This window comes from Cibotium barometz, chromosome 18, assembly GCF_041138505.1.
Source record: "Cibotium barometz isolate CiBa-2024 chromosome 18, ASM4113850v1, whole genome shotgun sequence".
In the NCBI taxonomy this organism is placed as follows: Eukaryota; Viridiplantae; Streptophyta; class Polypodiopsida; order Cyatheales; family Cibotiaceae; genus Cibotium; species Cibotium barometz.
The window spans coordinates 19,476,286-19,491,603 of NC_141063.1; positions in this window are offsets into that span (position 1 = coordinate 19,476,286).

Here is a 15,318-nt window from a genome sequence, read left to right on the forward strand (position 1 = left end):
TTGTAAACATGGGCGTGTGTCTGTTCCTTCACTTGTTGAACCACCTGAGCCATTAAGGTCTCTTTTGATTGGTAGTGACACTACAAGTAAAAAATTTCAAGAAAACATCAGGGCTTATAATAGTGTGTTGGCTTTTTCATCATTGGGTGCACAAATAGATGACTCTCTCTTTCTCAATAGTAGTGTCTATACTTTCAAGGTGCATGGGACTGTTTATCATCGGATTGGGTCCTTGGTCCCCAATAATATGTACAATCCTAATCCACAGTTTTGCACAGTTGTATGTGTTTGATACTGAGCGCGAATTACAAAATCGACTAGGTGTCATGAATGGATTGGAATCCACAACCCTAGAAGCACTTCAATCCATGATGCACACTTCTAATCCATTTGCACAAGCTTTTAAGTATGTGGGAAGAATGTTGAGTGACAATCCAAGTTTGGATTTGAAAATGACTATATGTGAGACGAAATCCACATCTAGGCAGTACTCAATGCCAACAGCTTCCGAGATTGCTGGTATCATGATTGGTCAAGGTGATGATCATAATGTTGGTCGTCGTGATATTTTATTGCATACTCGAGAAGGCACATGCAAACACATCTCTAATTTGCATAGGTGCTATATGCCTCTTTTGTACGTCATGTTATTTCCAAGAGGGGAGGACGGATGGCACTTGAGAATCCCTTATGCTGATGCACAAGTGAGTGCATTGAGAAATGGTCATTGTGTGACTCAACGACAATACTATGCTTATCGATTGCAAATTCGCCCAGATACAAATGCATGCTTGCTACGTGGTGGAAGGTTGTTGCAACAGTTTATGGTTGATGCCTATTGCAGTGTTGAAGAGTCACGATTATCTTGGCTACGCCATAATCAAAAAAGTTTGCGTTCAGAGGTTTATAGTGGTTTAGCAGACATGCTTCATTTGGAAGGAAGTGGAAGTGGTATTGCAGGAAGGACAGTGGGAAGTAGAATAGTGTTACCTTCCAATTTTACTGGTGGGCCACGACAAATGTATCAACTTTATCAAGATGCCATGGCAATTGTTCGTTCAAAGGGCAAGCCCAATTTATTCATTACTTTCACCTGTAACCCAAAGTGGCCAGAGGTATTAGATGCTTTACTCCCGGGGCAAAGTGCATGTGACTGGCCTGGTTTGACTACTAGAGTGTTTCACCAAAAACATTCAGATATGATGAAAAATATCGTGAAGAAGGAGCTCTTTGGTAAGGTGATTGGATATGTGAGTGTCATTGAGTTCCAAAAAAGAGGATTGCCTCATTCACACACGTTATTGATCTTGGATAGTGCCCATAAACCTAAGACTCTCCAAGACTATGACAGATTAGTATGTGCCGAATTGCCTGACAAGCAAATGTTTCCTGCTCTGCATGATGTTGTGTTGCATTGCAATATCCATGGGCCCTGTGGGCCATTCAATCCAAGTGCAATTTGTATGGATAAAGGGAAATGCACAAGGAACTATCCACACGAGCTTTTGCACAAGAGACTACTGTGGATGAGAGTGGTTGCCCCGTGTATATGCGTCGAAATGATGGAAGAACTGTGGCATTGAAAAAGTGTAATGTTGATAATAGATGGGTTGTGCCATATAACCCTTATCTTTCAGTCACATATAATGTTCATGTAAATGTGGAAATATGCTCAACAATAGCAGCAGTGAAATATCTTTACAAGTACATATACAAGGGGCAGTGAAATATCTTTACAAGTACATATATAAGGGGCATGACAGAGCAACAATAAGATTTAGCACTGTACAAGGTGGGGATGTTAATGCTGCTTGCGTAGTTGATGAGATTCAGAGGTATTTGGATGCACGTTACGTCTCTGCATCAGAGGCATGTTGGAGACTCTTTGAGTATGATTTACACAATGAGAAGCCAGATGTGCAACGGTTGCAGGTACACTTAGATGGGGGTCATAATGTTATCTTCAGAGATGATGATAATATTGCAGATGTTTTTCAGAGGGAAATGTAGGCAAGACTACTATGAATGAATGGTTTACCTGTAATCAACAACATCCTGAAGCAAACAATACATTGTATAGTGATTTCCCTCAACAATGGGTTTGGAACTCCAGGTTGAAGAAATGGACCAAAAGAAAGATTGGAAACACTATAGGGCGCATGTACTTTGTAGCTCCTTTGGGGCAGGTGAGGCATACTATGTTCGCCTACTTCTTACAATATGTAAAGGATCTAAGTCATTTTTTGAAGATTTGCGTTCGCTCAATGGTCACATCTATCCTTCTTTCAAGGCAGCTTGCATTGCCAGAGGGATACTGGAAGATGATTATGAATGGGTTGCATGTATGGAGGAAGCATCGTCCATGCAAAATGCCTTGCAATTGAGATGTCTTTTTAGTACTATATTGCTATTTTGTGAGCCTTCCTGTCCAGGAATATTGTGGAAGAGATTTCGAGAAGAAATGATAGAAGATTTTTTATACCAGTTATCGAGAAGCAGGGGTCAGTTTATTGGTATTGAAACTCATGCACTACTACATTTAGAAGAAATTCTTCGTGCTCAGAGATGGACATTGGCAGATTTTGAAGGAATGCCTGAACTAAACAGAACTGATTTGGAAGTCTTGGGTGAAAATAGATTGCTTTTGGAAGAGAGATCTTTTGATACTGTCAAACAATCTAACCTGTCAAGTGCTATGGAGTCAACATTAACAGATAGCCAGCGTGTTGCTTTCAATGCTGTAATGCATGCAATTGCGACAGATGCAGGTGACATTTTTTTCCTGGATGGTCCGGGGGATCGGGCAAGACCTATTTGTATAATTGCTTGCTTGCGCGAGTACGTGGACAAGGGTATGTTGCTTTGGCCACTGCATCGTCAGGTATTGCTTCTCTACTCTTGGCGAATGAACGTACTGCACATTCTAGATTCAAGATACCTCTGGAGCTAAACAATTCTTCAACTTACAAAATCCCTGTACATGGACAACTTGCTGAGGTTTTGAGAGTTTATAAGCTCATTATTTGGGATGAGGCTCCAATGATTCATCGTTATGCTTTTGAAGCATTGGATAGGAGCTTACAAGATGTATTATTCTCAGATAAGCCATTTGGTGGAAAGGTTGTATTAATGGGGGGAGATTTTAGACAAATCTTGCCTGTTATTATGAAGGGAAGACGTGAGGATATTGTTAATGCAGCATTGTGTCGTTCCTTTCTATGGAACTCTATCAAAGTTCTAAAGTTAACTGGAAATATGCGTATTCAATCAAGCAATACTAATGGATGGAATGAGTTTAAACAGTGGGTCATGAATATTGGGAATGGAGTGGATTGTAGCGATGATAATATAATGGTGACACTACCAAGTAATATGGTCTTGCAAAGATTGACTCTTAAAGACTTGGTACATTGGGTATACTTTGAATTGGCTATCACTACGACATATGCTTCATACTTTAGTGAGCGTGCTATTCTTGCTCCGATAAACAGTCAAGTGGATATTGTGAATAAGAGAGCTTTGGATGCAATGCCTGGTGAGCCTAAGCAATATTTCAGTGCAGATTCAATTCTTGAAAATGATGAAAATTCATTCCTATATTCCACAGAATTTTTGAACACAATCGACCTTCGGGACGGATATCCACCTCACTGCTTGGTTTTAAAGTTAGAAGCTCCTGTTATTTTGCTTCGTAACTTGGATCTAAGACGTGGACTCTGTAATGGTATACGGATGATATGTAAGGCCTTTCACTCTAAAGTCTTGGAGACTGAAATCATCACTGGTACTAAAGTTGGTGAAAGAGTATTTCTTCCATGAATTACTTTTATATGCAGCGAGGGCTAACTACCATTCACCATGAGGTGGAGACAGTTTCCCGTGCGGCTGGCATTTGGCATGTCAATAAACAAATCACAAGGTCAAACCCTAAATGTCTTGGGGTTGTATTTGGTGACTCCAGTGTTTACTCGTGGGCAATTGTATGTCGCGTTGTCATGAGCACGGTCTCCTCATGCTGTGAAGGTGTTACTTGAGGATAACGCTAATGTGGAGTGTTCATTTGATGATCTTCAAAGTTATACACCTACAACAAACAATATTGTTTATAAGGAGATCTTGATGACTTCAGAGAGACAGTCAGGTTTCTTATTTAAGTTCTGCAATTTGATTAATTTTGTTGTGATTTCTTTTTTTATACATATTTGTCCATGGTAAAAGTACCTATTTTTGTTGTTTATGTTTTGACAGACATGTCTAAGATTACCTTTACATTGGACATGCCTTCGAGGATAGTAGGTGAGGTATTCTCTATATTTGCATAACTTTTCTTGATTACAAAGTATGGAACATGACATTCTATACTGATGTCTATCTGTACAGAGCCACTGCTATGGTCAGCTCCTATTACTGTAGGTCACGTAGCAGGGATTATGATTGATGCTTATAGGTATGGGTAAGTATAAGTGTAATTGTTAGGCATTGTATGAATATTTTTTGAACCTATATATAAATAATTGTATAACCTATTTGTTATGCTTTGATTTTAGGATATTGCATGACATTGATACGTTTATGGTAAGAGTTATCGACGAAGGCATCGAGATGTATGGGATCGGTGTTCCTGATGAGGAGTGGGGTGTCTATTTGTTTTGGAGAGAGATGGACAGATGCTTTGCATCATTTGAGGGGTATTCAGTACCCGATGAGTGGTTGTTTCTTACATCCATCATGACCATTGGTTTTCGTTATGGGTTTTATATTAGAGCTCCTCATGTACCATCCACTCGATGTTCTATTGTACGAGGTAATTTTGATTATGTTTTTCTATTATAAGATTTTTTTGAGATTTTATTTATCGATGTGTCGTTATGTGCAGGTCCTTTGAGATTTATTTATCGATGTGTCGTTATGTGCAGGTCCTTTTGAGATTTGATTTATCGTTGTTTCGTTTGTGCAGGTCCTTTGCATTCATCGATAGTAGAGCATGTGCGGGATGGATCACCGCTTTACAATAGAGAGAGTATTGTGATGAGGAGACAATTGAATGATCCTTCTCACAAGAGAAGAATTCAATTTGTTGATTCTGACATTACTGACTAAGAATACGTATTTTGTGGTGCATTTTGAGAATATGTAATATTGGTCCTTTTTTGCATCTTCGTATGCTACATTACTATGATATTTTTGTTTTCGCCATAAATCTACGAGACATGGATGTTATTTTGAGATATGTATATATGAAGTCACTTGAAATAATGTATTGTGTTTACTTAAAACATGACCTAAAACTGAGTCTTTTTTTTCTTGAACTCTACTTGCCGCAGCAAGCAGGGGTCCAATACTAGTTTTACTGATTGAAAAAAAATGTTTGTATCGACCACTCGAAGTAATTTTTAACATAGGTTGGTCCTATTCGGTAGGAGGATGTAGAGTCTGTTCGAAGCAGTAGAGGGGGAGGGTCTGCTGATCCAACTATTTAGAGATTTCGAGGAGGGGGAAGAGATAGAGACAGAGAGGAGGGGATGTAGAATCTGAAGTTGGGTTCTAGCAGAAGAGGTCAAGATCCAGCTATTTCGAGGGGATGGGGCGGCTGAGGGTGGGCGTCCAGCGTCTCTTCGACCTCTCGCTTGTAGGCCTGGCGGTTGGCTGCGGCAGCGTGGGCTACTACTGGAACGCCAACGAGGACGAGGCCGCCAAGCGGGACCGCATCCGCCAGGAGCAAGCCGAGTCCCAAAAGCGCCGTGTGGAGAAGGCCTTCCATCAGCTCGCCAAACAGCACGACCTCAAGGTAGACCTCCTCCTCGAAAAACGTGACCAAATGCTTAAGCTCAGAGAAGAAATGCAGTCCCTCTCTGCTAAACTGCTCCAGCGCTCCAAAGAAATGGAGCCTGAAGTGGAGAAGCTCAAAAAGCTCCTCAAAAAGAAAGAAGAGCTTCAAGAGCTCGCCTCGACCCTGCGTCAGAAGAGGAAAAGCCTTTTAGCAGAGGTTGAGGAGATTAAAAAACTTGCCGACATGAAAAAGGAGCTGGAGGCCAGGTCAAAAAACACGTCCGTTGCTAGATCCGAAGAGGACCTTCAGCTGCTTCCTTCTAAGCTGCAGGAGAGGAACAAGGAACTGGAAGCTGAGATTAAAGAGCTAATGAGGCTTGTGAAGGTTAAGGAGAAGCTGCAGGCCAAATCACAAGCCCTAGGTGACCCCGTTCTCACCAATATAGGTGACCCAATTCTGAAAAATGATGATTCTGTACAAAGCTGAGCCTGCAGTACAAGGCTTTGATAAATATTTTGCAACCCATCTATGGAAAAGGGGGTACTGGCACTTGCCTAATGAAGATCCTTGTAGTATCTCGAGAATATAAAGTAAAGAGAAATCATGCACTTTTATGGGTTTATTTGATTGCTCACTTACGTGGTTCATGCTTACATGTTAGTCTTCCTTGCGTGATTCATCTCATATGTATGGCTCTCATGGGCGATGATCTCTAAGGCTTTACAAAGCCTGTGTTGAAGATTGTAGTAAGAAACATATTTTAGAGGCTGTCAAAAGATTAACGGAAGTTCCTTAACTATCTTCTTCCTGTGCAAGATTTGGATTGATTGTGGAGCATATCTCCACTTTTGTCCAGAGTTTTATTTTTGATGTGTTCAAAGCTTTTGTGTGTGAATCCTGATTTTGGCAGACGTCTCCAAGATCTAAGTGCACATATCTTTTGAAGCTGATAGTAGAGTTCTTGAGACTCGAAACGTAAACAGCAGGTCAGGGTATTGCAACCTCAGAGGATTCCCCTGTACCATCTGTGAAGGAGCTGCCCTGTATGGGTGCATTTTAGCTTGAAGGCCCTGCTCTCTTGCCATGAGAACCTGTACCCAAAAGATACAAGAAGGTATGCTCTGTAGATGGCCAATGATATGATGATGGGAACTGGTTCTTATGGACACCACGTGTCATGAATGCTACAGTGTCATGTAGACAGGTTTTTCCATATTGTAACTTCTTGGTGTGTACAGGAAGAGCCCCCCTCTGATGAGAGCTTCAAAACACCTTTAATGCAGATAAGAAAAAACAACAGAAGTAGATGTCACAAGACCTGGAATGTGTTTACAACATTGGGAATGTGCGAACTGCATCGAGAATATGTTGGATTTAAGATATCGCGATCGAAATGCACCAAGGTCTAGATGCGCACTTTATTAAGCTTGACTGCCCCAGAAGATGAGCACGTAGCTGCTCTGAATTGTGTGCTTTATGTCATGTGCATGCACATGGACATGCAGATCCCAGTGCTATTCCCTAAGAGGCAGTAGTTACAGACCAGATTTTGGAGCTACAGCAACTGTAAAAGGGATGGAAGGTAGTGGGATGGACCTTGTGCCTGTCGGCCAGCAAATGATGGAATCAGGTGGTGTTAGCTGCAGGAAGGATTATTCCTTGTCCAAGGACTTGGCTAACAGCAGGTCGGCCAGTGCACATGGCCTTCAAAAGCGTGCCTCGAAAGTGACAGTAGACAGGTGTGTAAAAGACATCCAAAGTCCTGGCAGCAGGCAGGCAGTAGTGGGTTTTGCCTTCCATAAACGGCCAGGCGGTGGAGTTGGGCTGAGCACTGGCAGAAATGGCCAGATGGCTGGGTGGCGGAGGAGCACTCGGCACCAGAGCGGTGGAGCGGTGCTACCAATTGGTTGGGTGGCGGTGGTGCACTGGCCAGTAGTGTTGCTTTGAATGGTGGCGAAAATGGGCAGTATAGCCAGCTTTGAACAGGTGGCGCTAAAACGGTGGCTATTGGCTCTGAGATGGCGTTCAGATCTATGGCAGGTGGATCAGTTCTGCAGTTGTGCTCTTATACCAATTGTTGGTCTTAGCTGAGAGTGGCAACACCTTGACTGAGTGGGGAGAGAGAAGGAAGATGACGACCAGCCCAGGATTATCAGCACATTAACAAGCATTAACAAGGGGATTAAGGGGAGAAGACGTGCCGTGGGAAGCATATAGGAGAGGTCCCCTTTAGAGGGTGTAACTTCTTGGAGGGCCCAAGGGTTTCGCAAAACACTTGACCATTAATGCTATTAAACAATGGAACTGGCTAGAGCCTTAAACATACGCCACTTAATCCACAATACCGTAAAAGAGATTTTTGCATAGTTGATACTGCATAGAGGCCGGAATGGGCCGACCCCCCCTTGGAGTATTTGATTACCCAAGGAGAAATATAACATGTACTCTCCCCATGGGAGATGCCGGATTATCCATATACAACCATCGTTGGACCATACACATGGGCTATCATCAAAAGAAGCCCCTAAATACCAAGAATGTGTAAACCACCTCTTCCCGTGATTTTTCCCATCACCATGGGTCTTCAAGATGCCATATGTGAAAAACTCACCTGAAGTAAATAATATACCATATACATCACCATGAACAAGTCAGGCAGCACCATGGGCAACCAAAATAGGTCAGGACAATTGTAACTATTTGGCCCTCCTAACTCTTTTTCACATGATGGAACTCATGCCGGCACACATGGACAGTTGATGAAATCATGGAAAAAAAGCACCAATTTTGGTCAAAAAGCAAGGAAAAGCAAAAAACTTAGTTGACTGCGAGCCAAGGGCACCGTTGGAAAGAGGAGACTGTGCCGGATCAAAAAGCTAAAAACCGCTTTTTCAAAAAGAAGCTCTAGTGCCAAAAAGCAAGGCCCTGAAGCTAGAAAATCAAGAACTTTGGCAAAAGATGAGTAATATTTTATTATTATTAAAATATAAAAGCAAAAAGACAAGCAAAGCAAAAAGCTTGGCTAGAGCTTTTCTGACAAAAAGCAGGGCTCTTCCCAAGTATAAAAAGGTACCTTAAGTCTCTCACTTGGCATCAAGTGTGTGGAGAGCAAGGAGATCATCATCATCATCATCTTCAACCTCACCACCCTCTCCATTCGCCAGGTCTAGGGTTGCGTGTCACGTGCATCCTGCACTTGGATGCCACGTAGACATATCTGAACAAGGTGCAAGACTTGGAGGGAGTGGAAACTGGTTCCATGTGAGCCCAGACGGGGACGAGTCATTCTATGCGTCCGAGGTTAGGTGTGCATTATCGTGCACATGAGGCAATGCGAGCCCGTACTGTGAGTCTCCCTTTGGAATGATGTCAGATGATTTGTGTATCTTACTATCTGGTTTGCAATTGGATGCTGGACATTTGTTAGATGCATGTAGAATAGGAGCCCAATCCATAAGGCTACCCCATAAGGGAGCTTAAGTCTCTTGTAGTGGGCATGGGGCAGCTTATAGCCATCCCAAGGGGCTAGAAGGGCCCCAAGCTGTGCCCACCAGCCCTAGGGTCCCTGGCTAGGCAACCGACAGGGTCGTGGACCCTGCCCAGCCCGTGGGGCAGCCCACACAACATGCGCAGTGGCTGCCCAGCAGCCCAGTTCTTTGTGCATGTTGGCCAGCCACTTATGTGGTGTGAAAGATGGCAAAAGTAAAAATTAATGCTAGTAAAGTTGGGTGTGAGAATTATCCAAACAGGCCGACTGGCCGACCAGAGCAAGAAGAGGGTATAAAAACCCAGCGCTAAAATCAGTTCTAGTAACTCATGAGTCATATTCACGAAGTGGTGGTGCGTTCTAAGGGCTAGGATAGCCAAGGGGAAAACTCCAACCGAGGTGAAAAGTGTAGGCCAAGATTCCGTCTTTATTTTCAGATTTACATCATTCTAATAAAGCAAATACACCATTCGTGGTGGGGGCTCTACAGAGGGTATTTGGGACCCAATACTATGTCCTCTCTCTCTCTCTCTCTCTCTCTCTCTCTCTCTCTCTCTCTCTCTCTCTATTTTTTGCACATCTTCAGTATTGTGCGTTATATTTGTTGTGAATGATTGTTGAATTCCGAGCATTGAACTTACCGATTCTTCCACGAAACTTCCGCATGTTACATTGCGCCTCCATCTTCCGCCAAGGCTGGGCCCATTTCAGCCGTGCGCCACCGTTGCTCCGCCTACTCAGCTCGTGCGCCGCCCTGCTCCGGCATCGGACAGCCGTTTGTGCTGCCTTGCTTTGCCTCCGCCACCTTGTACAGTAGCTCTGCACCACCTCTGTACAGCCGCTGCTGCCGCCACTATGCTGCTTTGCTCCGCCTAGCGATGCCCAGTTCTCCTTTCTTGAGCTGCCCAACAGCGCTACTCTTAGTTGCCAACACTACTCAAGTTTTCTCAGTTTTGCCGATAGAAGACCTCCTAACAAGGTCAGAAAATCCGCCATCTAGGATTCATTGCTATTATGTTGTTTGCTTTCGTGAGAAGCTTCTTGAGGATTTTCCTACAGATTGGGTATTGAGTTCTCTTGGACATCTTTGAGATTTGGGATTTGATTCAAACTTTGGACATTGGTACCAGCCCAGTGAGAGACTCTTGTGGGTCATCCTTGTGGTGTGCTCGGCATCGGAGATCTTGTGTCTCGACACTGACTTTGCCCCAGATTTCTACATCGACATATTTGTTTGATATTGTATTCGTTGATTGTATTGGTCCTGGCTTGGAAAAGCTTGTGCATTGTTTCTAAATAAATCCCTGAAAGGGGACGGGGCCTGTTCCCCGCTCAGTGTGGTGTACTGTGCAAATCCCTATATCCTTCTCTCTCTCCCCTCTCTCTCTATCTATATCTCTTGACACGTGGTTGAATCTGTCACGGCATGCCCTGCCCCGTTGGGCTTACAGCAGCACCAATAGAGTTGGTATAGTAGCTATAGAATCTGAAACAGTAGGTACAATTCTCCACTCAGCTGGTACAACATTTACAGTGGTTGGTACGAATATGAAAATAGCAGGTACAACCCTCCACTCAACCGGCACAACAAGTACAATGGTTGGTGCAGTGGGTACAATGGTTGATTCAGCTCGTACAACATGCATATAGCCATGAAGAGGCTAAAGAAATAGAGAAACCTTGTGTTGAGGGGAGTGAAGGAGTGTAGGAACTCTCCCCATAAAGTGTTGTAGACAAGAATGTGAGCAACCATCATAGTAGAGGCTAGTCTGCAGCAAGAGAGCATCTCTTAATGAAGAGAGGGCTCCAATTTATAGATTTGGGCCTCCCATGAGCTATAATGGCAAGAGAAGGCTATAATGACAAGTGGAGAGTCACACAATAGCTGAAGTGACACTTGTCTCACTTTGATCCACTTTCTGACAAGTGTGAGGCCACTTGTCTCACTTTGATCCACTTTCTTGCTACATGTCCCAATCTAAGAGATGGGTTCTCCCATAATCTTTACCTTTAAATTTCCATTAGAGTTGGGCAAAAATAGTAACTCTCCTAGATTTTAGGAGTGTGATAATCCCCTATTTCCAAAGCTTGTACTTTCCAAATATTTAGATGTCCTGGAGTCCACCATACCACCTTTCCATATTGAGAAATGTCCAAGGTGGTGACATCCTCCCGAGCTTCTTAAAAGTTGTTCACCACTTTAAGAGCCATATATCCAAGATATAACTGAAAGAATCCATGTTCCAATTTCCAAATAAATTGGCAAGACTAAATAAGTCTCCATAATACCAATATCAAAATCATGTCCCAAATAAATGGGCAAGACAAAACAGTCCCATAAGTCTAGATATCATAATCACGTCCCTAGTAAATGGGCGAGACAAAGCAGTCCCATAAGTGCAGATATCATAATCATGTCCCAAAATAATGGGCGAGACAAAACAGTCCCATAAGTCCAGATATCATAATTATGTCCCAAATAAATGGGTGAGACAAAAACAATCCTGTAAGTCGAGATATCATAATCATATCTGAAACCAATCTCGTCCAATGAGACAAAACCCAGATCACTCGGGGCACAGACATATAGCACAGTACCAAAAAAACAAACTTTGAGACGCAGCGGAATCAACCAAATACAACACCAAAAACACAGCATTGAGCCAAAACGGCCGGTCTCCCATAGGAACTTCTTTATTCAGAGAATAATCTGATACAACAGACCAAGGTGTGGGTGCAATCTTGCATCGGATTTTCCACAAAGCTCAACAAACACTCACTCAAAGATCCAGGTACCAATCAGCACCGTAAAACAGCGCAAATAAGCCTCGAAACAGCCCCAAAAACAGTGGCCAACTCGAAAGAAGAGAGAGAAAGTGCTACCTTGCTGCACGGAGAAAGTGCTGCCCTGTTGTACGACCAGCACTCAAGAGAGGAAGGATTGCTGTATGACCAGCCCTCAGAGAAAAGAAAGCACTCGTTGTTGCCCTGCTGTATGGCCAACGCTTAGTAAAAAAAGAACACATTGCTGCTTTACTTTACGGCCAGTGCACCAATAGAGAGAGAGAACACCAAAAAGCTACTGCTATACTTTATGGACATCGCATCAAGAGGGAGAAAACAAGCTGCTATTGCTGTATGGCCAATAGGGCTCAGAGAAGAGAAAAGGCTTGTTGCTGTACGGACAATGCTCAAAGAAGATAGTGCTTGGAGATTCCCTGCTGCTGTACGGCCAGCGCTCAAGGGAGGGAGAACTTCTTGTTGCCGCCCAAGGATGATGGATCTCCTGCTTGCCACCCTCTGTCCCCTATGTGCATCCTTCCTCCTGCTTTTAAAGGAGTGGACCGGCCCAAAAATAGGCTTTTTTCCCTTTTTGCCATTGAATAGCCAAAAATATCAACTTATGTGCTTTTCTAGCTTGTTGGCCAAGTTTATGTCCCTATGTCTAGGGATCCAGGCCCAACATATTAACAAGTCCGGCCACACTTTAATGATGTGTGAACCCGTTGACTTATAAACCTTATAAGCCACCTTAATGAATAAAATCCCATATTGCTCATGTTCTGTAGCCATCTTTCAAGCCAAACTTTGCCAGTGAATGCTTCAGCTTTCTTCCCTTGGCTCCAATCAATGTGTGAAACACTGGTCAAGATTGGTGAAGGGACCAAATTGGTGACATCCCCTCCGTCTTATAAGATAGTTGTCCGCAATTGTAGAAGCCTGATACAAGTGGAAATACTTTTCAAGTATTGCAAATGGACTGCCATAATCTGATTATTAAAACCATAATTCTTTTTGATTTGTAGATGGACTGGTTTTAATCTGATTATTAAAACCAGTTGATATTGTGCTAATTCTTTCTATCTTTAGCGGTGCATTTGCCCTATCAACTACTTATTTGTTGCACTAATTCTTTCTATTTGCTACTTCCCTTAGTGCTAGGCTTCATTATGGTTGAGTCTGCTCTGCATCTTCGGAGGTTTGATAGAACTCAGCACGAAGGGCTTTGTGTAAATATATGCTCTTATGTGTGTGTGTGTGGAGTGCGCGTGTGAGAGCATATCTTGATACAGAGTTCGTGTAAATATATGCTCTTATGTGTGTGTGTGTGGAGTGCGCGTGTGAGAGCATATCTTGATACAGAGTTCTACACCCACTATTGGGCACTGATGACGTTAGTGGGGATGTTGTAGTATCTAGTCCATACTATGCATAATGGAGTTGATAGTTATATAGTCATGTGGGTTTACTACCATGAGTATATAACATGCACGTTGCTAAAAGGTGAATTTGGGCATGTTCTTGGATTCATCTAGGTATATATATATTAAAACCATAAATCCAGATCCATTGTAACCGTAGAACACTCCGTAGAGTTGCCACTTTTTTGAATGTTCAGGGATTTGGAATCCTTCCAGAAACTTCCCAAAACATAAGTTCAAAGTGAGCACGAGGGTTGCTAGACCTGAGAAAATCACACCATGTTAGACTACATCTGCCATACATGTATTGTTAAGAAAAACACACCATGTCAGACTGCATTTGCCATACATGTACTGTCAAGAAAAAAACACCATGTCAGACTGCATTTGCCATATATGTACTGCCATGTCAGGCTGCATATGCCACACATGCATAGTAACCATTGTCAGTAAGAAAACACTCCATGTCAGGCTCCATACGCCATACATGTATTGTCATGTCAAGCTTCATAAGCCACACATGTTCTGTCATGTTAGGCTTCATAAGCCACACACGTTCTATCATGTCAAGCTTCATAAGCCACACATGTTCTGTCATGTTAGGCTTCATAAGCCACACATGTTCTATCATGTCAAGCTTCATAAGCCACACATGTTCTGTCATGTCAGTGAGCTCACACCAAAGTCCTTCCTGGGGATCCATCCACATACCTGCAAAAGACAAACTCTTGTTGACATGTCAGTGGGTTCACACTGGAGTCCTTCCTGGGGATCCGTCCACATACATGGAAAAGAGATGTGCCATGGCATGATTGATGTGAGAAATCCTTCTCCGCAAGGTCGCCAAAACAAGCACATGTTCACACAAGCCAGGGAAGCTCAACGGCACACTGTTGTCTAGGACAGCCTTGCATATCTTTGACCAACCATATAAGTGCAGAATACTTGCCATGTTGGTTTCGAAACAACTCATAGTCTAGAATCAGCTAGTCCATGTTACTGATAAATAATTCATAGTTTTGTAACCGCATATGCGACATATTCTAGCGTTCCATACCACTAGAATACTCCCCATATGAGATCCTTGTGTAGGTGACAATTCTAGCATCCCATACTGCTAGTAGTCTCCAATACACAAGACCAAAACCATAAACTATTCATCAAAACCATAGAGAAGCCTTTTCCAGAATCAGAATGGTTTCCAAAGAAAACTTCTTTCAAAAAAATAAGTTTCTTGAAACATATCTCAAGATAGACATGAGAAACACTCTCCACTTGCGTCAGCAAGGGAGTTCAACATGTATAAAATTCCAAATATTGGCAAAAGAAAAGCATAAAAAGCTTCTCGCCAATGTATTTATGTACAATCAAAATTTTTGGGGCAATATCCCATAAATATCAAGGAGAAAACCAAAATTTACATCCAGAATAGTGTCTAAATCTCCTTCGAAACTTCATTCTTTTTGTGGCAAGAACACTGGCTCCCAAAATAATCGGGCTTGGTACAACCACCTGTTGGTCCATCTTTCACCAGAGGAGCTTGTATCTTGCTCCATCCGAGGCACCTTTTGAGCCATCGCCTCCCTAAAAGAAGGCCTGTCTCCACCTCGAACAATAGGTAGGTTCAGAATAGGAGCCATTTGTCAGAATGCACAGCGGAAATGAAAGACAACTGCTGTAGAGAGCAAAACGCAGAAATATATATATATATATATATATATATATATATATATATATATATATATATATATATATATATATATATATATATATAGAGAGAGAGAGAGAGAGAGAGAGAGAGAGAGAGAGAGAGAGAGAGAGAAGCTGTATAAACTCTGCTCTATACACAAGATACAAGA